This window comes from Falco cherrug, chromosome W (assembly GCF_023634085.1).
Source record: "Falco cherrug isolate bFalChe1 chromosome W, bFalChe1.pri, whole genome shotgun sequence".
Taxonomy (NCBI): domain Eukaryota; kingdom Metazoa; phylum Chordata; class Aves; order Falconiformes; family Falconidae; genus Falco; species Falco cherrug.
In genome coordinates, this window is record NC_073719.1 from 517,022 (window position 1) to 542,138 (window position 25,117).

Consider the following 25,117-nt stretch of genomic DNA (forward strand, 5'->3'; position numbering starts at 1 on the left):
GAAACAATGTTGACAGTCTTGTACATTTAAACTCAGTTTGTTTTTTTCACATTTGAACATAGCTTGTTGCTTCTCTTTTTCCTTTTTCCCTTTTTCTTTTTTCTCCTTCCTTTTTCTTTCCTGCCTGCCTGCATTCCTTCCTTCTTTCTTTTCCTTTTCTATTTGTTGGCTCTTTTGCCCTGTCCAAAATTTTAGCATTTGAAAAGATCTCTTTCCTTCTCTGTAGCCTATTTATTTTGCATTTAAAGATTAACTTGTCAACTCTTAATCATGTTGACTTCCTAAATTACTAGGAAATTTGCTTGAACATCTGCTTCTAACATTTTTATTTTCCTTAGTTCAAAGTAATAATTTGGAAATATTTTTTTTACTGGGAGTCAGCTCCATAGTCAAACATAAAAAATATGTCTGATATGTCTAAGGTATATTTGTCTATATATGAATGTCTGTCAAAATTCCCGCCATATTCAGTGGAGGCTTATGTAGTAGTTGACAGAGGTATTTGGTGTCCTTTCAGACATTGATGAGTGTTGTCTTCCCTCCAGCTACCATTCCCAAAAGGATGTGGGTAACCATTTAGCTCTGTGTCATACCTACTGGTCTAGTTTAGGTGACTGGACTTATCCTCAAATCCAACATAATCTGAAGAGCTGGCCAAATGTAGTTTCTACTTTAAGATCTAAATTGCTTCACTCCAATGGCTGATTTGACTGTATCTCATTGGAGTACAATGGGAGTCTCACCACAGGTAATGATCGGCACAGCACACACGAGCTGTTTTGTGGTTAGCATTCGTAACCTGCAATAAAGGCGTCAATTATATCTTCATATTGCTCCCAGGCTTATGTGGAATGCTCTGGGCTAGGTAAAATGCAATAATTATTCTTATTCTTATTCGTAGTAGTAGTAGTAGTAGTAGTGATGGTGATGGTGGTGGTGGTGGTGGTGGTATTAGTAGTATTATTTTTAAGAAAAGGTAATCAAGTTGCAATGACATTTATATTTGGGTACCTACATTTTAGTTGAGTTATGTAAAGTGAGATGAATTTAGCTTTATGAAGACACCACACAGAACTAAGTGGTACATGATAGAACAAAACAAGTCTAAATTCAAAGAGATTTTCAGGTGCTAAAAGAATTATTAGAAGAATGCTTCAATAAATACAAATGTTAAAAAGTAGTTAATAACATGTTCTTTGTTTGTAAAATCACCATTTAAGCAAAATAACTAAAAAGGAGACAATGTAAAACCAATATATAAATATTTTTGCTTTAACTTATGCATACAGTATTGATCATACAATCAAATATTTTATGATTCATGTATTTAACACACTCCATACTTGAGATAGTTCTTTTCTTTCTCTATAGACATATTTTTTTCTTAAAAATATACACTTGTTCACATATATGGGCTTGGAACTTATGGGTCACAATTGATCATTCCGGTCATGCTAACAACTTCTGGGCTAGTGTGGGAAGAATGACAGTGCTTAACAGAAAAAAGCTCCTTCTCGCATCAACCTTCAGGGCTCCTACATGTGTTAAACTGTCCTGCTCCTACACTCAAAGAAGAAAGAAATCAATACATTTGCTAGACTATTTGTTATGCAATCTGATATCTGGACATCATAACACTGATCATATTAAGAACTCATTGTTCAGCTGCCAAACTCTCTGTACTGTCAGCCCCATTCATCCAGCTGATGAGCTCATATCAACCACATGTTTTCCTGACAAATGCAGTTTCCCAATGAAGTCTAGTGAAATACTCAGCAAAATGGGTGTACGAAAAGATGTTTAATTTTTTTTTGTCTGAACAGATGAATAGAATAACATTCCTTCACTCTTCTTCCTGCCAGCACTCCCTCCCTGATGAGAAAAATACATAAGTTTAAGTAAGTATGTTCTTGAAAAAAACAATTCTTGCTTTTTCTTTAATGAATAGGAAGAATACCACATTTGCAAGAAATATATGAGATGTGGATCATGATATCGTTATGCATATGAAATCTTTTTGTGAAATACATAGTATCTCTTAAAGTTGGTGTTAAATTCAAGAATTATTTGTTTGTATTCAAGTTCTTCCTACAATGTGATTGATTCCATTATTGATATATCAGCTATAACTGAGGTATATTTTTAAAGTATCATATAGTGACTGATAACAGTCAGCACATGATTCTGTAGAACAATAATATGTTTTCCTGGAAAAAAAGGAGATAAAAAAATAGAGAAAATAATACTAATACTAATAATAAATAAAAAGTTTGAAAGATTTGCACAAGTAGTTTAAATAATCCCCCTGGCAGAGGTAACGTTAATCTCCATGTAGTTTTTTTGAGGTACGTCCTACACTTCTTACCTTGAGATCCTTTGTTTCTAGATACCCAAATTAGTAGAGTCTGAGGGTTTGGGACCTGTTTGGATTCTTGTTCATTTGTTTGTTTGGTTTTGTTGTTGCTGTTGTTGTTTTCCTCCTTTTTTTCCGATTCTTATATAGTATCTGAGTACCTTGATATTATTAAACAGGGGAGGGAAGATGTGGTAGCAGTAGGTGTCAGTCATCACTGTCTTTGATCACTTAAATATATTTACATAGTGACTGATAGTGATATAATTATATTGATAAAACCAGTCATATAGGACTTTAAGCAAATTGTACAAAGTCCAGTAACTCACCAAAGGCAAACTCTGGAAGGACATTTGAATTGGCTTAAAATAATTATTCTAAACATTTATTATTTTTTTTAAGTACATAGGAGCCATTCATCCCATTTCTACATATTCTATGCTTTTATAAGCTGCGGAAGGCAAGGAAGGAATGACATTACTGTTAATGGTTTCCCTTTGCTAAGTATTGTTTCACAAAAAATATCTACCTGACCTTGTTTCTAAATTTTAGCTGGGGGAAATGACTATTCCAGTTTCTTTATTGTTTGGCTCAAACACTTAAAGATCTGTGTTTTAAAATTAAATATGTGCAAAGCCTCATTATTACTTCCAGTTTCCCCAAGAAATTAGAAATGAACTTTTAAAATAAATTTTCTTCTTTTATGCACAGTAATTCCTCATGTGTTAAGATCAGTTCTTCCCTACAGCTATAACCTAATCAGCATGCAGAGTTCTGATTATGAAATACAAGCAATTTGAGGGAAATCTTAATGTAATTTACTTTAGTAATTCTAATAACCGGCTAAAGATTCTAAGACGGTCCTTCAAAAAAACCCAAACTATTTTTCACTGCTGTGCATCTGAGGTGTACTTTTATTCTGCTTGTGAGGCATGCAATAACACTGCAAATTGCAGAGGTTTTTAAAACCCAAAGGAAGAGAGCAAAAGAGAAAACTGTGAATGGGTGAAGACCTTGTCTGTAAAAACATACTGATTCAGCCAAAGTCAACATCAGGTTGGGAAACACATTCTTGGGATATAATTAGGGACAGTTTAATTGTACCAGTAATAAAGGCTTTAGTAAATTGCAAGCTTCAAATGATGACACATTTCAGGCTAGATGATAATTCCAAGATCTCTGCTAATATTTCAGAGACTTAGCTTAGGCATGGAAACTACTTGGTCTATAATAAAAGAAAGACTACAACTTTATATCCCTTGATGCATTCTCTTTGCCAGGTTTCACTTGCTACAAATCTTTGCTGCAGTGGCACCTCTGCTTCAAATAAGACTGATTAAAAAGAAATTACTCAGTCTCCTGACCCACGGCAAATTTCATGAGCTGCAATTTGTCTAGCAGTTCAACTGTGAGTACAATCTGTTTGGATATAATTTAGTTTTATAGTTACTTCCCCCCACCCACCCCAAATAGTAGACTCCAGTGACCCTGAAATAAAAAAATTAGAAGAGGGGAAAGAAAGAAAGAAAGAAAGAAAGAAAGAAAGAAAGAAAGAAAGAAAGAAAGAAAGAAAGAAAGAAAGAAAGAAAGAAAGAAAGAAAGAAAGAAAGAAAGAAAGAAAGAAAGAAAGAAAGAAAGAAAGAAAGAAAGAAAGAAAGAGAAAGCAAGCAAGCAAACAGTTAATATTTTGAGCTACAGGAACTACAAGGTCAACCAGACTTCTGAAACAAAATATTCAGGATATGTATAAAGTTTAACTTAAATCACACGGATTATGTCTTCAAGAAAATAAAATGGTGGTTTTTTTCTTATATAAAGATATATCAGAACATATAAATCTGATATTTTCAATCTAGATATCCTGTCTTGAAAAGGTTCCTGCATTAATAACAAAATGAAATCATACTTATTTGGTTTTCTTGAGTTTTTGTTTTTTCCCAGTGTCCTTAATAAGAAATTTCTAATTCTGAAAGTTACAGAGAAATAAATAATAATATCTCCTGCTTGAAGTAAGTTATTTAATAGGGTTAGAGTTTCACCCACAGAATATGAGCACATGAAAAGCATGGTTTAAGGAAGCTCTATTCTACACAGACTTTGAGCTAAAAGGGTTGTGGTTGTTGGGGTTTTTTGTGGTTTGTTTTTTTTTTTTTTTCTCCTTTTTTAGAAAACTCTTCTTAATGCTCTTACTGACAGGTGTTGGCTTCTGGAACATTTGCCCACAGAGGCTTTTGACTTTGTACCTTCTCTTACTTAGTTCTTATGGGCAATAAAAAATGTAAATAATTAAGTCTTCCAGCACCATTTCAACTTCTGTGTTGCTTTGCAGGAGAAAAGGAGGACTAATACTTGACTAACTCACTTCTGTCCCTAGAGGGTCTATTTTTAGAAAAGAAGCAGACGTGGACCTCATGCATATGGGATATTGTTTTGCCACAGAGTGTATTAAACTAGTTGGATTAATATTGTGTGTTAGAGTTGGTCACTCTTTGTCTCCCCTGATCACAAGACATTTTGCTGCTTCTGATGCTCAAATAGCAAACCCCTTTCAGCTAGTTCCTGTGGTCAGGAGAACTTCAAGGGTCATCTGTCCTGCACAAAACTGTTATAGTACTATGTGAAACTCCACACAACTGTTATGAGAAAAGCATTTGATGTCCTTCTCATGCTAGCTTCCTGATAATGCATGTCCTAAGAAGCTGATCATCTTTTCACACATTCAGTCCCATGACCTAATATGGAACATGGAGAAGCACTGGGCAGGATACATCTAATTTTAGACCTCCATAGTGCATAGATGTTTACAACTATGATAGTACCTAAATAAAGCACAAGTCATCATTTGTGGTTTAGATATTTATTTCTTTTTCACACATCTGAATTTTCATCTTGACTGCAAAGGTGTTCTACAGTGGCCAACTCGGATGTAGAATTTGGTCAGATGAATCACATCCTACTTCCTCCAGAGACTGACACAGTCTGATTTGCTAATGCTGCCTGTCCAATTCATCTCAGTCATATGTCAACCAAACCAAACCAAACTAAAATGAATAACATAAACATTTATGCTGTGTACTTCTTTGATGGAGAAGGAAAAGGAACATGATGTCTATTCTCCAGAAATGTTCTCCTTCAGACACACTTCAGCCATGCTCAAGCTGCATTTAAAGTAGTCATACATTCACTAGATTCTGATGCCTTGCAGGTTTTTTGATACCTTAAAGAGTGGCATCACAGGTGGCATCTATGGAAATGGGTCTACCAGGAGTTGGAACATAACACACTGGGGTTTTAACTCTCTAAATTGTAGAGGGATAGATGATACCAATATGAAGTTTCCCACAGGAAATGCCCTGAATAGTTCAGTTAAATTTTTAAATGTAATTTTTGCATGATTAATGTGTCCTAAAATAACAGTTGAATAACTGAAATAACAACAACAACAACAATAATAATAATAATACAATTACTCCAAGTTAAAATATCCAAGAGCTGAACCTCATAAGCCTATGCATAAAATATTGTTTAGCTGTTTTCAATATTTGAATTTTTCCATTTCTAAGGGACTTGTTATCATTCATATTACAAAACCAGATAACTATACCAGCTGGGTTGGAGAGCCATACATACTTGTTTCTACAAGTGCATAGTTTTTTAATACACAAAATACAACTTCTTAATAGAGATAAAGTTGACAAACTATCAAGAGAGAGCAAGAACAAAACTTCAGGATTTTAACAACAAATACCAATGGCCAAACTACAAGGGACTGAAGAGCTGTCTTTCAGAATTAAAAACATGAAAGCTGTTATGGGGTTATATCACCTATTGATCAGTCATCTGGGTACCTTCTCACAAGTGTCCAAATACACTTTTCAGGGGAAAATGTTGGTAGTAAGGAACTCCAAGTTGTTAAATTCATTTTTATAAATCTGCTCTAAGATACAATGGGCAAAAGAAAAGCTCATAACTTTGACATGCGAACAATATTATAACATTTAGTGCAGTATGTTGAACTGGGATAGGAAATCATATGGAAGCATGCAGAAAAAAGTTTTGGAAGAAAATATCTCTGATGAGGCTTCTCCTAGTATGACAAAATGTTCTGTACATGTCTAGATAATCATCACTATCAATATCTAAGCACAGATCACAGGTCAAAATTCCCCTCTAAAATACTCCCTATTTGGAGACTTGGGAAGAAAGAACTCATTGATGGAGAAGTTTGGACATTCCTTTCTCTAGGACAAAGAAGATTATAAGACCAGGATAAAGTACTTTAACACACTTGAAAATAAAATGTCACAGAAATGCATTACTATATGAAAATAATAGAATTACTCTTACATGGTATGTATGAATCCTTTGCACATAGGATGGGATTTTCAGGATCTATAAGATCGATACAATATGGAAGTTGGTTTATTGCAAAGATATGGATTTCTTGAACTGAACTAAGAGTGGTTCCGCATAACCAAATGCTTTATTACCAATTAATTTGGCAGAAAAACTGTGCTGTTCTGGGTGTGTGTGTGGTGGTGGGGTATAGTGTTTTTTTTGTGGTTTTTGTTGTTGTTTTTAATTAATCTGATATCCTGCTGGCTTCAAAATAAAAACAAAATAGCAATCTACAAAGATTACCCTGGTTGTGTTTTCTGGCAAAGAGACTGGATGAAGTAAAATAATTCTAAAATGTTGTCTTATTGAATATTATTTAGGATAACAACAGGAGGAACAGAATAAATTGCTACTATGAAGCTAAGACATGCTCATAGTTCAGGATAAAAATCACTTATGTATAAATAGTGAAATAGTGCTGTTCATATAGTATTTTTTATTTTTATTTTACATAGGAATGTAAAATCTGGTAATGGAGTTTCAGTAATCTAAACTGAATTTGTCTGTCCAATGTATTCAGATACTCATGTACACTGAAACATGAGTGAAAATATATGGAAGAAGTATGAATGCCTATCCCTGACTTCTGAGACCTGCTCATGTTTTGACCGCTGAAGAGCTAGATTTCACAAATGTTTCTGCTACAACTCAGCCTAAGCATAATAGGAACAGACTGAAATCTTTGGCTTTTTTAAGAATGCCAAGGTTGTTAAAATTGCTTTTGCCATAAGTATTACAACAATTCCCAATGGTAGGCACCACCTAAATACTAAGGTATTATCCCTAAAAAAGAGGGCTTTGGGCTTCATTGTGGAGATCCTAACATTCTGTGATCTAACCGTATAGACACTGTGGAAGTTGCTAACTAAAGGAAGTTCGCACATGTAAAACTCTCTTCAGTCTTTGAGGAGATCTAAATTTCCAATGGAAAATGTTGGCAAGAACAGGGCAAGAACTTGAAAGTAATTTCCCTATTCTGAAAGAGTTACAGACATCCACTTTTGACATTTTCTGGTATAAAAGAACAACAAGGAACAGTAAATTGCTTCTCTTTCATACTTGCATTGCAGAGATAATATAAGACCCCAAATAAAATAAGGTCTTTGTGATGCAGGGCATTACGAGGATAATATCCCAACTTTAACCAATTGTCTGATATATTTTTAGTAAAGCTCATAATATATCACAGTGATATTAGAAATGTAGTGCATGGCAAAGTGAAGCAATAAACCATACCATCCGTTTAGGTTTTATGCAGCATTCTTTAACATACACATGAACATCTACTAGATTTGATCCTATTTTAAGGATTGGTACAGAAGCAGCAGGAAGTGTCCAGTCTCAAAGAGGTCAACAGTGGCACTTGTGAGAACACGAGGTTATTTGGATTGGTCACACTCCATTCTTCTCAGGAAGAATTCTGAAAATATAGCTAAGCAAAAAAGTCCAGAAGCACATAAGAAATATTAATGACTTCTTATGGTCCGTGTGCCTGTTTGAGATTAGGAAATTAAAGTGTTCAAAAGTAAGAGGCACTCCCCCCAAGCCATTTCCCCAAACTCCACACATGACAGGAGATCCAGGCAGCCTGTTATGTTGATCTTCTTCCACAGTCTCCTTGTTAGGTGATGTACTGACCCAGACAAGTTCTGGGACCAGACTGAGTGTGATTTCAAAGACCGAGGACAAAAGAATCACAGAATTATTGATGTTTGTGATCCACACAGACATCAACTTCCCCAGTCAGTCAAAGGTCAGTGAAAATCTTTCAGACCTCATAAAAGAAGTTCTACAGACTAATTTACCCCCTTCCTGAGTAAGTAAGTTTCCCTTCTCTCCCAGCCTGTGTATCAGCAGGGAAGAAAAAAAGTTTTGAAGATAAAAGCCTTTGCGCAGCAAGTGGAGAGGAAAGACAAGAAATGTCTGGTAAAAAGCAGTGTGTATCAAGTATACATAATTAAAAAAAAATCCTCTCTAGAACATTTTCTATTTTTCAATTAAAATAATTGCAAATAAGGTTATTCCAAATCAAAATCAGATCAAAATTTTTACAGTAATTAACAGTTCTTCAAATCATCTGATGAATGACAAAAAATAAAACAATTATTTCATCAATTCTCACATTTTTGTAAGTATGTAATTTCTTTTTATTAGGCCATTTTTCAAATTCCAGTCAAGCATTGTGCTTTATTGGAAGATAAAAACCAAACAGCAACCATTTTTTCTAGAATTTATTTTGTTGATACCGTCTGTTCTTTTATTATGTAATATATGACCAATTAAACCATTTTTTTTAAAAAAGGTAACTCTGAAGAAAACAATTCTCAGGTTGGTAGTGGTTCGTTTGTTGTTGTTTTTCCCTTTAAAAAAGACCTAATAAAGAAATACAACTTTATTACATTTGTTATTGGTGCTATAAAACTGTAAGCCAATGGCTGGGAAATACAATGTAATTGATCATGTTATGGAAATGAATTAATATTTGTTACTGCATTTTTTATATGTAAATTGAAATTATGTAAAGTAAAACTGTCCTATGGCACAGTGTAAATCTGTGAATTAGAGTTTCATTATTTTAAATTAAATATATATTTGATCAAATAGGGCTGACAAGACTTCAACCCAAATTCTTAAACATCTGGAAAAGCTTGGCTATGAAGAGAACTTGACTAAATAGACAATGCTGCATGGCATCATCTCAGATCTCACTGATGTGATATACTAAAGTACAGCTTTTGTCCTTTATTTCTCTAACCATAAGCAGGATTTGATGAAAAAAAGAGAAGAGAAGAGAAGAGAAGAGAAGAGAAGAGAAGAGAAGAGAAGAGAAGAGAAGAGAAGAGAAGAGAAGAGAAGAGAAGAGAAGAGAAGAGAAGAGAAAAAAAGTAAAAAAAATATAGTCCATAAAAATGGTCATTGTGTAGCAAAAAATAAAGGACTTTGCTGAGGACAGAGTAATCAAGTGGGAGACAGATGTTTAATGACCCCTTAAAAGGAAGTTTATTTCCAAGGGAGAACCTGACTTTTGTTTCATCTCCTGCAAAAAATGTGGAAGACAAATAACAAGGAGAAAATACAGAATCACTGAAATAACTGAGTTGTTAAAGTACCATATGAAGATATAGATGAACTATAACAACTACTATATCGTATGTGAAAATTTACCAAAAAAATAATTTTATAGAAAAAATATACTTTAATAAAAATAAAAATAAGTGAAAAGTATCTGTTTATTTTTTTGCCTTTTATTGTTTGAAAAGTTTTCCATCTTCTTGATGACCTCCAAATATTAAAATTTCCAGTTTGATTACTCACTTTCCCCTTATCTCCCCCTCCACCCCTCTTTATTCTCATTTTCTTTCTTTTCTCACAATAACTTTTTAGGTACAAAAAGAGGAAAAAGAAAAACAAAAATCAGAAAAATAAAGACCACGTTTAAATCTATCATCTTCGCCTCCCACTCCCTTTTTTTCTTTGTTTTTTTATGCTCCAAATTCTGCACAAGAATTTTTCAGTCACCTTATATTGTTCTTTGAGAAAACTGAGAAATCAAAATTACTTTGAGTCTTTCACTATAAAACCTTCTTTATTTTTTTAATTAATTGATTCATTACCTCATGGAATTCTTGCAGTCATCAACTTGTAATTAACATTTTCAGTCTTGACGCTTATTTTATACTAGGTCTTTCATATGATCATTAAGACAAGTGTGCTAAAGCACATATGACACATAGTGATAGGTTAGATGGTCTCTTTTTGATTAATGTCAGTATGTTCTAATATACTCTTTCTATTGCATTAAGGTACAAGTTACTTTTAGTAGGAACCTGACATTTTCAAGAAAGTTTTTGTAAAAATGTGAACTAACAGAGAAGAAAAATAATAACAAAAAGATCAGCTATCAGAAAGGGGCTGAAATAGTCATCAATAAGAATTAAAAGACACATTCCAGACAAAAATTTTAGAACTAGTGGAGAATGCAGGAGTTGATTATAACTGGTCAAATTCTGGAGAAAGAACATACAAGAAAGAAGGAGAGGATACTTCAAACTGTGTATAAAGATTTGCTGTTCAGATCTGGCAAAGACACTAGACGTCTACATTAATGTTAATTTTTTTTAAAAAAAAATCTACTCTTCCTTGTGCTTTGTTTTCAGGATTTCTGTTTTTCATGGTTCTTAAAATTCATGGTAAACTTAGTCTATAGGTGTCCAGTGAAAACTATAAACTGGAGCTGAGAGAGAGAAGAGAGAAAGAAAGAAACTATGGGTAGTGTTGTACTGGCTTTGCCCTCAACCTCAGTTTCTTTCAGTACATTACTGCTATTGCTGACAGTATGCAGTTGCTTTGACTAACTAGATCCTCATATTCATTCCCTTAGGACACACAAGGCCAACTACCCCATCTCAATCTATTACCAGTGTGCACAAGATTTTGCAGTCATAGCAATGCTCTTTACCGCAAGGCAAATTTTATGCACCTGCTGTATCCAACAGGAATGACCCACAGAACCCTGCTTCAGCAGCTATGGTTGAAAATGAAAGGCTTCTTAAGGTGGTTTCAAACCCTATTTCTGAAAGTGCACAGTTTGTCATTATGGGTGTTAGTGTCAGAGACAGAAAGATGTTTATCTGCCTGTTCCTGTCCTGTGCAGCACAGTTTGATCCTAAACTCTCAAGTTCCCTTTTTTGAATAATGTAATGAGATATTTCAAAGAAAAACTTGCAGTCACATAGGGCCAATATTTAAAAAAACAAAACAAAACAAAACAAAACAAACCCCATAAGATACAGAAACAGGGCCTTGTTTCTGCTTTACAAAGTTATTTTGTAAATCTTCTTATGCCTGTGTTTCCCGCATCTTGGACTTAGAATCACAGTTGCTTTCCTCCCACCTTCTTTTGTCTCCAGTGGCAATCTGCATGACCCTGAGGTTCAATGCCATCGTTTGGTGTGTTTGTTTCCATCGTTGTCCACTGATACAATTAACTCCCTGAGCTATATGTGCTGTTTGGAAAAGTGAATAAATCCTGAAGTTAAATTCTGAATGGAGGCTGGTGTTTTGGGTTGGCTCCATGCAACCAAATGATCAACACTTTCTCCCATGCAGTTCCTTTTTTATTAGAGTATGCAGCCTCCCACTAAGGTTCATAACCTTGGCGGTCATCTTTCATCCTGAACTGTCTTTGATTATAATTTTACATCACACAAATCTCATTCTATCATCTCCAAAACATAGCAAGGCTGTGACCAAAGCTGTCTCAGGATGATGCCAAGTCAATAATTCAAACGTTTATTACATCTCTGCTGGGTAGCTGTAATTCAACCTAGTTGTTGTAATTGTAGTACACTAGCACCTGTAGATTGGTGTGCCTGAAGCAGTTCTCTGTCCAAGGATTGTTCCATGCCTTTTACAATCTTTTCTACATGTCCAATGCATCCCTCATATATAGTAAATGCCTACCACACCTTGCAGAAACAACTAATTTATGCCACTTAAAATTATAAATTCTTCCCTATGATATACCACAGCTGAAAGGCAATTCTTTTAGACCTTCAGTTATGCTCAGGTTTGTGTTCCCTTCCTTCTTCCCTCCCCTCTCATCTCCTTTTCTTTCTTTTCTAGCCCTTCCCCTTCCCCCTCCCCTTCCCTTTCCCCTTCCGCTTCCCTTTTCCCCTCCGCTTCCTCTTCTCCTCAGGAACCACAGAGTATTTTTGATTGCATCTGTTACATTTCAACTTTTGAGTTACTACACTGGGACACTGAAAACTTTTCTTAAAGGCCATTAGAATCAGTGGTCTATGTTCACTGGCTGCGATATAAGGGATCTTCAAATGCTGAAAAAGCATGTAGAAGCAACAAAGGGATATTGCCTATTTTGGAATTTGCTCTTTTGAAGTTATCTTACTTTTTTTTTTTTTTTTTTTTTTTTCCTTTCAGGGCAGTTGCCCATGGCAAAATTACTGGTGGAACAACTTTTCATACAGACACACAAACCCAACACAACTCCATCCAAATCCCTGCCCTTCCCAGCTGCCATGGTTTAACCAAGCACCACAAAGCCACTCGCTCACTCCTCCTCACCCAGAGGGATGGGGAGGAGAATCAGAAAGGAATGTAGAACTCAAGGGCTGAGATAAGAACAATTTAATAGGTAAAGCAAAAGCCACGCATGCAAGCAAAGCAAAGCAAGGAATTCATTCACCCCTTCCCATGGGCAGCAGGTGTTCAGCCATCCCCAGGAAAGCCAGGCTCCATCACACGTAATGGTTACTCAGAAGACATGCCATAATGCCAAATGTTCTTCCCTTCCTTCTTCTTCCCCCAGTTTATATACTCAGCATGATGTCCCATGGTATGGAATACCTCTTTGGCCAGTTTGGGTCACCTGCCCTGGCTGTATCTCCTCCCAATTTTCTGTGCCCCTCCAGCCCTCCCACTGGCAGGGACCAAGGAACTGAAAAGTCCTTGATTTAGTATAAACATTACCCATAAACAACTAAAAACAACAGTGTCCTATCAACATTGTTCTCACATCAGAGCCAAAACACAGCACTGTACTAACTACTAAGAAGAAAATTAACTCTATCCCAGCGGAAACCAGGACACCAGTCTATAGAAATATATAGTAAAAAACAGAAATTAGAATTAGAAAGTACAAAGCAAAGCTTTATTCTTGCCCGTTGGCTCCCAGTCTGTACTGGTGCATGATGTCATTCCATTCCAGATACAAAACTTAGTAGCTGTCTTTTTTGAACTCCACAAAGTTTATGGAAGACCATTTCTTCAACCTGTGGAGATCCCTTTGAGTCATAGTGCTACCTCTATAATTTCATGTCAACTATAAACTCACTGAAAGAAATTCTTACCTGTTGTTCTATAGTATGTGAGGACAAGGTTGCTCCATTTTAACCTGTCACTATAAATGCAAAACAGCCTGCCATAAACACTTTGCCAAACACCAATTCAAAACAAAGCATATTAACCTGTAAGTCCTTGTATCTCTGAAAAGATTTTTAATGATTGTTTTTCTTTCTATTGCAGAATTTATCTCTTTTTAGCACACACTGTTCTCATTTATGCGGAGTACCACTACCAATGTATCCACAGTGGTACACTGGAAGAGCTGTGCTTCGCAGAAATGTTACCTACTTGCAGCTTGGGGTGGCAATAAATTGCAATGTAGGTTGATTGAAAGTAAATTAATTTTACTTTAAGTTCAAGTTTTGTTTCTAATATTTCTGCATTAGAAAACCTCTAATTAGTGCTATATATTTGTCATGTCTCACAAAATTTATTTCATGTCTTAAATCTGTACTTCTCAGATTTGTGTGGTTTTCTGACAGTAAGATCTTGTCTCTTTGTTTGTACAAGTTTGAACTCATCATCATTACAGAAAGAGGCTGGAAAAACATGCAATAAATATACTCACACAAATAAAGATAACAGGCAAAACAAAGAAAAAAGAGTCACATTTTTACTATAATAAAAATAATAATTTTGAATAATTTTATGGGGTTTACTCTGCATATCTAGAATTGATAACTGTGCCTATCTAGAAAATTACATGATAGTTCCCTTTATGGCTAAGTATGAAATTAGTGCTCCCAATTTTAACATATGGAAACAGAGTAAGTTGCCAAAGAAAGCTCATGGCATTGTCTAGACCTACAAGGTTTTGTCTTTGCTCCAGAAGCAGGTAAAATGCTGACCTTTCTGTAGTAGCCAGAATAATATATCAGAGGAACACAAACTCCCTGTGAATATACCCACAGTGTATCAGCATCACACTATTTACTTTTTAAAGCATATTTATCACAACTGAGTCAAACAGGGCAAAATTCCCAAACCAATCTATAATTTACGATCCAGCATTTGGGACCCTGGCAACTCAGTAATTATTTGGCTTCTGCTTGTCTGTGTATGCGTGTGTGTTTTTTATTTTGGAGGATTATGATATAAAAGCTCTGCATGTGATTTATTAAAAATAAACAATGTAACAAAAAGATTATATTCCCTCATCATGGGATGGGGTGCTTGCCAAACCCTGGAAATGGAATAACTAGTAGCTTTGCAAGAACTGCTAGTTGAGGAGCTGTTTAATATAAGCTGGCTTTGCTCCTCTTTTAGCTTGTGAGCCTATTTCCTTCCTTTTTTAGTGTATTTTGTACCTTTTGGATGTTGCTTTCTTGCTTGATCTCCTTAGGCTCAGTCCTCTGAACCTTTTCCAATACACTCCACCGAGAAAGCAGATGGGAGGAATGGGTCTAATAGGACAAGAGTGCAGTGGCCAAGTCCTCATAATTGCTGCTTCCTGATGGACTGATGCTCATTTAAATCAAGGGGGAAGCATGTGCGTCCTGGAGGCAATCAGCCATGCAGTTGGTCCCCTGGGTGGCAGGGGTGCCCAGGAGACATCTGGATCTGGGCTCCAACATAACACCTTGGTGTCACTTAGGGATTCAAACAGGTTCAAACATCCCAGTTCCACACTCACAGGAAGAACCAGATTGTATCCAGAGACCTCTGATGGGGATAAGGTGAAATGATGTCATCAGAATAATACTCAGGTGAATGTCTTTCAGGAGTATCTCTTAACTTCTAACCTTGCACATGTTCTTAACACTTTTCAATCTGAAGGTTTAGGGGAGAATTTTCCTGCTGTATTCAGTGTTGGTGCAGCCTCACCTTCAATATTGTGAGCAGTTCTGGGCCCCACAATTTAAGAAGGATGTGAAGGTCCTCCGATGCATCCAGAGGAGGGCAACAAAGCTGGTGAAAGGGCTGGAGGGACTGTCTTATAAGGAGTGGCTAAGGACTTTGGGCTTGTCTAGTTTGGAGGGGAGGAGGCAGGGGTTGACCTCATCACTCTCTGCAGCTTCCTGAGGAGGGAAGTGGAAAGGGAAGTGCTGAGCTCTTCTCCCTTGTATCCAGTGATAGGACTTGTGGGAATGGTTCAAAGCTGCACCAGGGGATATTTAGACTGGACATTAGGAAGTATTTCTTTACCGAGAGGATGGTCTAACACGAACAGGCTTGCTGGAGGGGTTGTTGATGCCCCCAAGACTGTCTGTGAACAATGTCCTTAACAACACGCTTTAACATTTGGTGGGCCCTGAATTTGTCAGGCAGTTGGAGTAGGTGTTGTAGGTCCCCTGAGATAAGTTGCTTTTCTGGTTTGCCACTCATACTATATCAGGACTCAGAAACTGAACTACCCTACTCTAACCTGCACAGCCATGATACATGTATGTTATATACATGTTATGTATATAGCAGAGAACTGCTGCTTGTTTGGTTTGGTGGTTTTTTGTTTGTTTGGTTTTGTTTTTAGTGGCAGAAGATACTGGAAAACCTCGTGTTCAATTCCTTCTTTATTCTGCAGATGAGACTTCAGACTTCCTCATGTGTTCCTCAGGACTTACCTTTGAATACAGTGCTAGGGCCTTACAGGTGTCAATAGAAGGAAAAAAGATCTCCCTGTGCTAAATGCAAAATGAGCTTACAGTGTGGACGAGCATGCTACCATAACAGAGCTGAGGGAGGGGAGGATAGTGTGAAGAAAGATTGAGAGGGAAAAGTGAAATTAATATGTCTTGGTAACTAAGAGATAGAAGCTCAAGTGAAAGGCAATAAAGACAGTGAAATAATCTTTATCCTGTACATACCACTTGATCAGTATAATGACAAACTACCATATGAATGAAATGCCCTATTTTGGATGATAATTTACACAATTATTTTGAATGAAGTTCATCCCTGCAACAAAGAAAATAATGAAAATTAAAAAGGAAGACTGCAAATATATTTCGGTGTAACTTTCTTTTGCCTCTCTTTACATATTTGTAAAAAAGAATGAAAATCACTCTTACTTTCTCTGCATGGGACATGCAGAGTCATAATTTATCTGAGATGTTTCAGTGGAAGTAGCAAGAAAAAAGATTATTACTACGATTGCTATTATTATCATTGTAGTTATCATAATAGTCACCATCAGTATTGAATACAAAAAGGTGCTAGCCAATCATTTTGATAGCTGTTAAACAGGACGTAAACAGGAAAAATAAATCTCACCATCTGTTTAATGCTATGCTTTTGCTTAGAATTCTAGTGATAACACTGAATTACTGTCCTTCCAGAGTGTTCCTTGTAAAGGATTCACTAGCAAACAATCAATATTAATTACATGTACACAATATCATTCCACTGATGCCGCACTGAAAACATCTTTAATATTGATATTAAAATATCTTTAATAGATTAATTTCTTACTTGCCTATATTTGTTGATTGTACTCTGGAAAAAAAAAAAAAAGGTCTGTTGTCATCAATTTAATAGAAGTTAAATTCAGAAATCCTACCAGTATAGAAATATGTCTCTGAGTTTATAGACTCATAGATCCATCTTATCAAAGGTTTATCTTCTTGCAATGATTTGCAGATCTACGATGACCAGTTTCAAAATATATTAAGATATATTTATCTGATTTATTGATTTTAAGTGTATCTATATTTTTATCCCTTATCAACTTTGCAAAGTTACCTTAAGGTCCTAAATTGTACATGGGTTTTGTTGGCCTAATGCTTTCTATCATACTTAAACAAACAAGCAGTTTTAAAGGTAGTTGTTTGTCCAAATAAATTTAGCATAGATTCCCGGTATTAGATGACATCTCCAAGTTACCAGGAATGACAAATTGCCAAGACAGGTGTTAACTAGTTGATAGCAGCAGACCTGCAGAAGCACAGTCTAAAGTATGATGCATTTGGAGGGGGGAATAGGATCTGTGGAAGTCTCTAAAGATAAGTTACAGATGTTCTGTGAAATGGATAATGACATCTGTCATCAGTTCCACTGGTATAAATTAGGACCTTTGATAAAGTCAGTGGAGGTACACTGGCATAAAATTAAAATAAATGAGAACAGAATCAACCTCCCAGGGTGACTGAAATTTTAGACACTTACCATGGAGGAATTGCAAGTATTTTAAGGTACTAGTTTTCTCTAACACTTTTGCAGTTTCAGTCCCTGAATTCTTACTCTGTAGAGAGCAGTACTAAACTTTGTTCAGATGAGTATCAGTAAATTTGAGTTATGAACTTGTATGGCATTGTATGTATGTATGCTGTTAAATAGAAAACATATAGGTACACTGTGTCTTCTATCTGTCTGTCTATCTGCCTCTGTTTTATCAGAATTGCACTGAAATATATGGATGTTGTCATCAACACTTTAAAGACTCAACAACTTTCAGTGTAGATATTTCCTGGTAGCCAGGAGATCTTACCTACAAATGCATAAAAAAGGGACAATTTTCATCAGTCGTCATTTTAAGCTCGGAAGCCAGTCCCCTGGCAATGACAGATCCTAGCTGCAGAATTACAACCTACCCAAGCAGGTATAGACTGTATCAAGAGAAAGCATTGCCTGCCAGGAACTGTGATTTCTTTTTTAAGAAGGCTGCTGTACTGAAATCTAATATCAGTAACAGCCTTTGAACAGAGGTAGAAACTGGGGTCTTAACTGCGATCAAGGCTTCATATTGCTGGGCATACGTCTTCACTTGCCCAGAGACCAGGTCCTGACTTACTGAAATCCATACGTGTGTCTTGCTTGTCTGCAAACAGTCACTTTTACGTGTGTTGGGTTCTCACATTGCTCTTTACTTTTGTCCCTCCTGAAAAGGTTTGAAATAGTGGCAATAGTGACTTAGAAAGGAATATACCTTGAAACTTGGCCTGATTTCACCAAACATAACTTAAAGTCTTTCTCTGTGATTCAATGTAGAAACGCAGTTTTCTCAATATAAATACTACATTTGGATGATATGAAACATGTCCTTGTCATTATGGATTCTAAGATGATTTTTTCATCTACCTACCCTTTGAATTCCGCTTTCATTTAAATTTATTGATTTTTTTCCTTTCAAAAAGCAAGAAAACTAAGAAACAAAACCCCAAAGAAAATACAACAAAAGGAATATAAATGGGCCAGATGAAAGTTTTCTGAGGATAGCAGAGATCATTTGATTATTTTTTAAATGTCTTGACTCTTGTTAATATATTTGTCTTCAGATTCCTGTGGGAAAGATTACCTTTGACTATTTTTATTGATAAATGAAGTGAAATTAAATAAAATAAAATAAGCGTAATTTTAAGGAAAATAAAACCTTAATAATAGTTTAATTGAAGAAATGTATCCAAAAGAAATATCTGGGTTTTATTATGGAGCAGGAAAATTATGTCACAAATACTCTCCGATACAAGTAGGCTTCTCGATACTTTTCAAACTTTATACCTTGATAAAGAAATTTAAATCAAAGGCAATTGCAGAAAATAAAACCACAAATAGGTCTATGAAAATTACTTTCTGACTTAGTTGCAGGAAAGATAAGCAAAAGATAAATGAACAAGTAAAATAGGCTAGGCAAAACGAAACGTGAAGGTCCTTTCCCTTTTTTACTTTTTTCCTTCTTCTTTAAATGAAATGTAACATTTGATTTTAAAGTACAAGTTAGTTGTCAGATACTTGGAAGAAATGTTCTGGACATGAAGAGCAATTTTCTTGCAGCTGCTTTTCCTTCTACCCAAAACTTCAGTGACTAAACCAATGTCAATTCACTTCATTCTTTGACAACATTTAAGCAATATAGCTCACCTCTTTAAAGAATGTTTTAACACTTTTATGTCCTGGATAGTTGCATGAAGATCTCTTTACCTCTTTTACTCTGTTCCTTTTTGTACAGGTAACTAAAATTCATGTATCCCAGAGAACCACAAATTTTAAAAAGTCCTCTCTTTTACTTTGTATTTTAAAAGTGCCAAAGATGGCCAGTTCCAAGACAAAGAAGGACTGAGGAAAATCACCCTCTGAAAACCCTACCATTATTTATGGTGAGCAGCAGGGATCATAGAATTGTTTAGGTTGGAAAAGACCTTTAAGATTACCAAGTCCAACCACTAGCACCACCCAGCACTGCCAAGTCCACCACTAAACCATGTCCCTAACTGCCACGTTTACATGTCTTTTAAATACCTCTGGGGATGGTGACTTCACCATTTCCCTTGGCAGCCTGTTTTAATGCTTGAGAACCACGTTGGTGAAGAAATTTTCCCCAGAATACAATTAAATCTCCCCTGGTACAACTTGAGGCCATTTTTAAACCTCACTACAATTTCTTTTCAGGTGGTTATAGAGAGCAGCAATGTTTTCCCGCAGCCTCCTTTTCTCCAGGCTAAACAACCTCAGTTCTCTCAGCTGCTCCACAAAAGACTTGTTCTCCAGACCCTTCACCAGCTTTGTTGTCTTTCTCTGGACATGCTCCAGCACCTCTATATCCCTTTTGCAGTGAACGCCCCAAAACTGAACACAGTGTTCCACCTGTGGCCTCACCAGTGCCAATTACAGGAGGAAGATCACTTTCCCTGTCCTGCTTGGCCACACTGTTTCAGATGCCATTTGCCTCCTTGGCCACCTGGGCACACGGGGGGCTCATGCCCAGCCAGCTGCCAACCAGCTCCCCCAGGCTCTTTACCCCCAGGCAGTTCCCAGATGCTCTTCCCCCAGCCTGTAGTGCTGCAGGGGGGGGGGGGCTGGTGTGACCCACGGGCAGGACCCAGCACTGAGCCTGGTTGAACCTCATACAACTGGCCTGGGCCCATTGCTCCAGCCTGCCCAGATCCCTCTGCAGAACCTCCTGCCCTCCAGCACATCCACACTCTCCCCCAGCTTGGTGTCATCTGCAAACTGACTGAGGGTACACTTGATCCCCTCATCCAGATTATCAATAAAGACATTAAACAGGACTGGCCCCAGCACTGAGCCCTGTTGAACACCGCCTGTGACTGTCTACCAACTGGATTTAACTTGATTCACCATTGAATCACCCACTCTGCCAAATTAAAACTTTAATAAAAATTAATTGCTTGCTGCCTTCCAGAGCAGTGACTTATTTACTCCTAAACTCTATCGAAGTATGTAGAGGAAGATCTCTTTCAGCTTTAATATTAAATGGTAAATAAAGTCATAGGGTAAGTGTTACAATAATCTCCAGTCCAGTTGGACCTCCAGGTTTCAGTATTTACTTTAACTATTTTTAATCTAATTACATAAAAGGAGCAATTTTGATATGAGATTTATTTACCTGATAATTTAAGAAGCCTTTTGAAGGACTCTAAATGGGAGTTAAATTCCCCTTGAACCTGAAGCATTAATATGCTGAGTGATAGGCCCTAACCAGCAGGCTTATCACTATTATGTAGTAGTTGTAAGTTTTGGACTGTTGAGTTTTTTCTTTCAGCTGGCAGTATGTTTGAACAAAGATGAATTAAATTTGGGGCTAGGCTAAAAAATTTATTTGGTAGGTGGAAATTATTAAAATGAAATTGAAAAATGTCATTGGTTTTATGGAGGAGGAATGTCAAATTATATTATCATCGTAAAATAAGAAAAAGTGAGCAAGTACTTGCATTTGCATAAGCTACCATCTCAGTTTCTTCTCTTACCTTTGGTCCTTTCTTCTTTCTTTCATTGCAATCTTTCAAAACATTATTTTCTTTCATGTCATTGTACTCCTCTGCACCTAGTCTCCTGAATTCAATATATTTTTCCCTTTTTGTTTCAAATTTTTACCAGGCATTCTTACCAACAGTCATGATGAACTTTCCTCAGCCTCTGACATAATTCCTGTTTGGCACCTTTCTATTAGAAACCCAACACCCAAACCATCCATCCATCCATCAAAAAACTTCACATGCTTTGTCATTTGGTGTAATACCTTACTGACTTTCTCAGGCCAGCACTGACATTCAGCTGTTCATTAAGTCTGGATACTGCTGTTGTGAGATCTAGGCAAGAGGTGACAACTCACATTTCTGATTACAATGGTTAAAACTCGTATTTCACTTCTCCACTTCTCTCTCTTTTTTCCGCACTCCTTTCCCTATTTCTCCCTCCCCTTCACCTCCCTTCCTCACAGACAAAACCTTTTACATTATTCAGGTCTCCATTACATACCACTTTTTTTTTTTTTTTTTTTTTGTATGTGAGGCTTTGAAGATCTGTAGTTCTTTTCAACACTCAAGGTCTTTGGACCCCTTACTTGTATGCAGTGCTATGCTACTTGAATTAGTATTACCCTTCAAAGACTGATATTTTACAGCAACAGCAGCCACTGTGTAGTGAGCTTTGTTAGTTGTTATTGCCAAAATGCCTTTTTGTTTTTGCATGCTTTCTGTCTTTGCAACCAAAAGAAATGTTTGATTGGAAAATTGCCATGTCGACAGCAATAAATTTTTCATTTCCTTTAAAGAACAAGATTTAAACACAGTTTTGGAAAGCTTTTGTTTTCTTTACTTAATTTACTTAATTCACTTAATTCTTTACTTAATGAGTAATTCTTTACTTAATGAGCAGACAAGAAGTCTGATGTGATAGCTGCCACATTGTGGAGTAAATAGAAGAAAATATGAATATTCAAACTTTTAAGATCAAAAATATGTTAGATGCTCAGAATACTTTAAAAAACAACAACTCTACATTAATAAAATCGTTAAAGTGGTCTTCCAAATAACAGAATTTTTTTTCCCTAATTAAAACCCAACAGCTATCTACTAGTAGAAGCTCTGTATGCGATCTTAATGCAATGTTAAGTTAGGTAGACTAAAGTTAGCAGGAATTTTGATTCAGCTAATGATTCCAGTTCTTGATAAAGATGTTTCTATAAGCAATGAATCTCCCTTCCCTTCCCTTCCCTTCCCTTCCCTTCCCTTCCCTTCCCTTCCCTTCCCTTCCCTTCCCTTCCCTTCCCTTCCCTTCCCTTCCCTTCCCTTCCCTTCCCTTCCCTTCCCTGCCCTTCCCTGCCCTGCCCTGCCCTGCCCTGCCCTGCCCTGCCCTGCCCTTCCCTGCCCTTCCCTTCCCTTCCCTTCCCTTCCCTTCCCTTCCCTGCCCTGCCCTTCCCTTCCCTTCCCTGCCCTGCCCTGCCCTGCCCTGCCCTGCCCTGCCATTCCCTGCCCTGCCCTGCCATGCCATGCCCTGCCCTGCCCTGCCCTTCCATGCCCTTCCATGCCCCCATCCCTCTTCCCCTTCTCTCTTCCCCTTTCCCCTTCCATCTTCCCCCTTCCCTCTTCTCTTTTCCCCATTGCCTGTCCCTGTTTCCTTACTCCCTTACCTCTTGTCCTGAAGCCCTGAAGCAGTAAGGTTTAAAAGACAGTTCATTCAGTAATTATAAACTTGAATTCCTTTCAGACTCTTAGGTAAATACCATCTGGTCCTGATGATTTGTTACTTTTTATCAATATGTCTAAAATTTCCTCTGCTGACACTTCATTTTGAGACTGACATTCAAACACAGAGAAGCAAAAGAATTTTCCTTCTTCACAGTGAACATGGATATGAAAAATTCATTTTTCTTTTCTGTTATGACATTATCTTCCTTGTATGATTCTTTTACACCTTGGTCATTTGTAAATCCCATAAACTCTCTGGCAAGTTTCTTGCTTTTGATGGATATGAAAAACTTTTTATTATTACTTCTTTTATTTAAGAAACTTTAGCAGCTTGTTTCTCACACTAATCTGTTAATCCTATTTTTATTAAGTTTTAACATTTGACTTGTCTGCAGTCAAGCTTTTTTGCTATTTTCATTGAGCGCACATGCCTTCCACTTTTGAAAGATATTGATTTATTTCTAAACTAAACTGAAGGGGGGGTATTTCACTTCAAAGGATGACGCAAATGAAAAAATATGGGGGCAATGGGAAAAAAAAAAAAGGGCTGTTTGCCTAAAGGATTTAATTTCAGTGAATATAAAAGTAAGGGAATTGGAAATAGAGAAGATTAGTCATACAGTTAAATTTACACTATTTCTGATGTCAGGTTATGAAGCAAACACATACTTCAACAATGTGTTTTTTCCTTCGACGTCAGTATTCACAGCAGCTACTCCTTAGATGAAGGGCACTGTGTATGCTGTATTCCCTCCCACAACATTATTCCCTGTAACATCCCTGATGGCAGCTTGAACAAAGCAGCCCACCTCGATATGGCATACAAAGATCTGTCTTGGCTACTTCAGAGCATTTGTACTTTATAATCTGGTTGTATTTTTCATAATATTTTCCAATAGCTCAAAGCTCCTATAAGACTACCAGCCAGACTATCCGGTTATTTGAACTAAATTTCACAACAATCTGGAACCTGCAATTCAAAGCTGTCAGTTTTTAAGTCCATTTGGAAAGGCCTCTGATTTTTTAAACCTTATGCAGCCATTCCCCATCAATGGAGAGGAAACACATTTGGAAGTAGAAATGAATAAATGATTAGAGAGTATCTCCCGAGACTGAAGAGAAGGCTGATAAATTCATACGTAGAATGCAATTCAGTGAAACAGTTTTCTAATACTGAAAGCTATTGTCTGTTTGTTTAGGATTTGGGTTGTGGTTGGTTTGGTTTTCTTTTTCTTTTTGTCTTAAAGTCTTGTTTTCCACAGCAATATTTAAAACAGTGTCATAAAGCTTGTCAGTACATGCTAGCTTTATTTTAGAACTCTTATCTATGCTGAAAATCTAAGTGGAAGTAAAAGCATAAATAACAGTTGCATATAAATGTAGATCAAGATTTTTTTGATGTAAGGATTTAAAGGCAGGCACTTTAAAGGCCAAGAAGTCCAACATCATCCTGGCATGTATCTGAAATAGTGTGGCCAGCAGGACAAGGGAAGTGATTGTTCCCCTGTACTTGGCACTGGTGAGGCCACACCTCAAATGCTGTGTTCAGTTCTGGGCCCCTCACTGCAAGAGGAACACAGGGGTGCTGAGGAGGTGTTCAGAGAAGGGCAATGAAGCTGGTGAATGTTCTGGAGCACAAGTCTTATGAGAAGCAACTGAGGGAACTGGGTTTGTTTAGTCTGGAGAGGCTGAGGGGGGACTTTATTGCCCTCTACAGCTCCCTGACTGAAGGCTGTAGGCAGGTGGGGGTCCAGCTCTTCTCCCAGATAACAATTGACAGGAAAAGAGGAGATGGCCTCACGTTATGCCAGGGGAGGTTTAGATTGGATAATAGGAAAAATTTCTTCACTGAAAGGGTTGTCAAGCATTGGAACAGGCTTGGTGGTGGAATCACCATCCCTGGAGGTGTTTTAAAAATGCCTAGATGTGGTGCTTTAGGGACATGGTTTAGTGATGGATTTGGTAGTCCTGGGTTAATGGTTGGACTTGACCTCAAAGGTCTTTGCCAACCTAAATGATTCTATGATTCTCTTCTTCTATGTTAAAATGGCATAACCAATCAATTTAATCACTACGTTTCTGAAGTGCTAAGCACCTGTGGGTCCAGGTTTTATTGAACCAAACTGGGAATGCTGGTGGT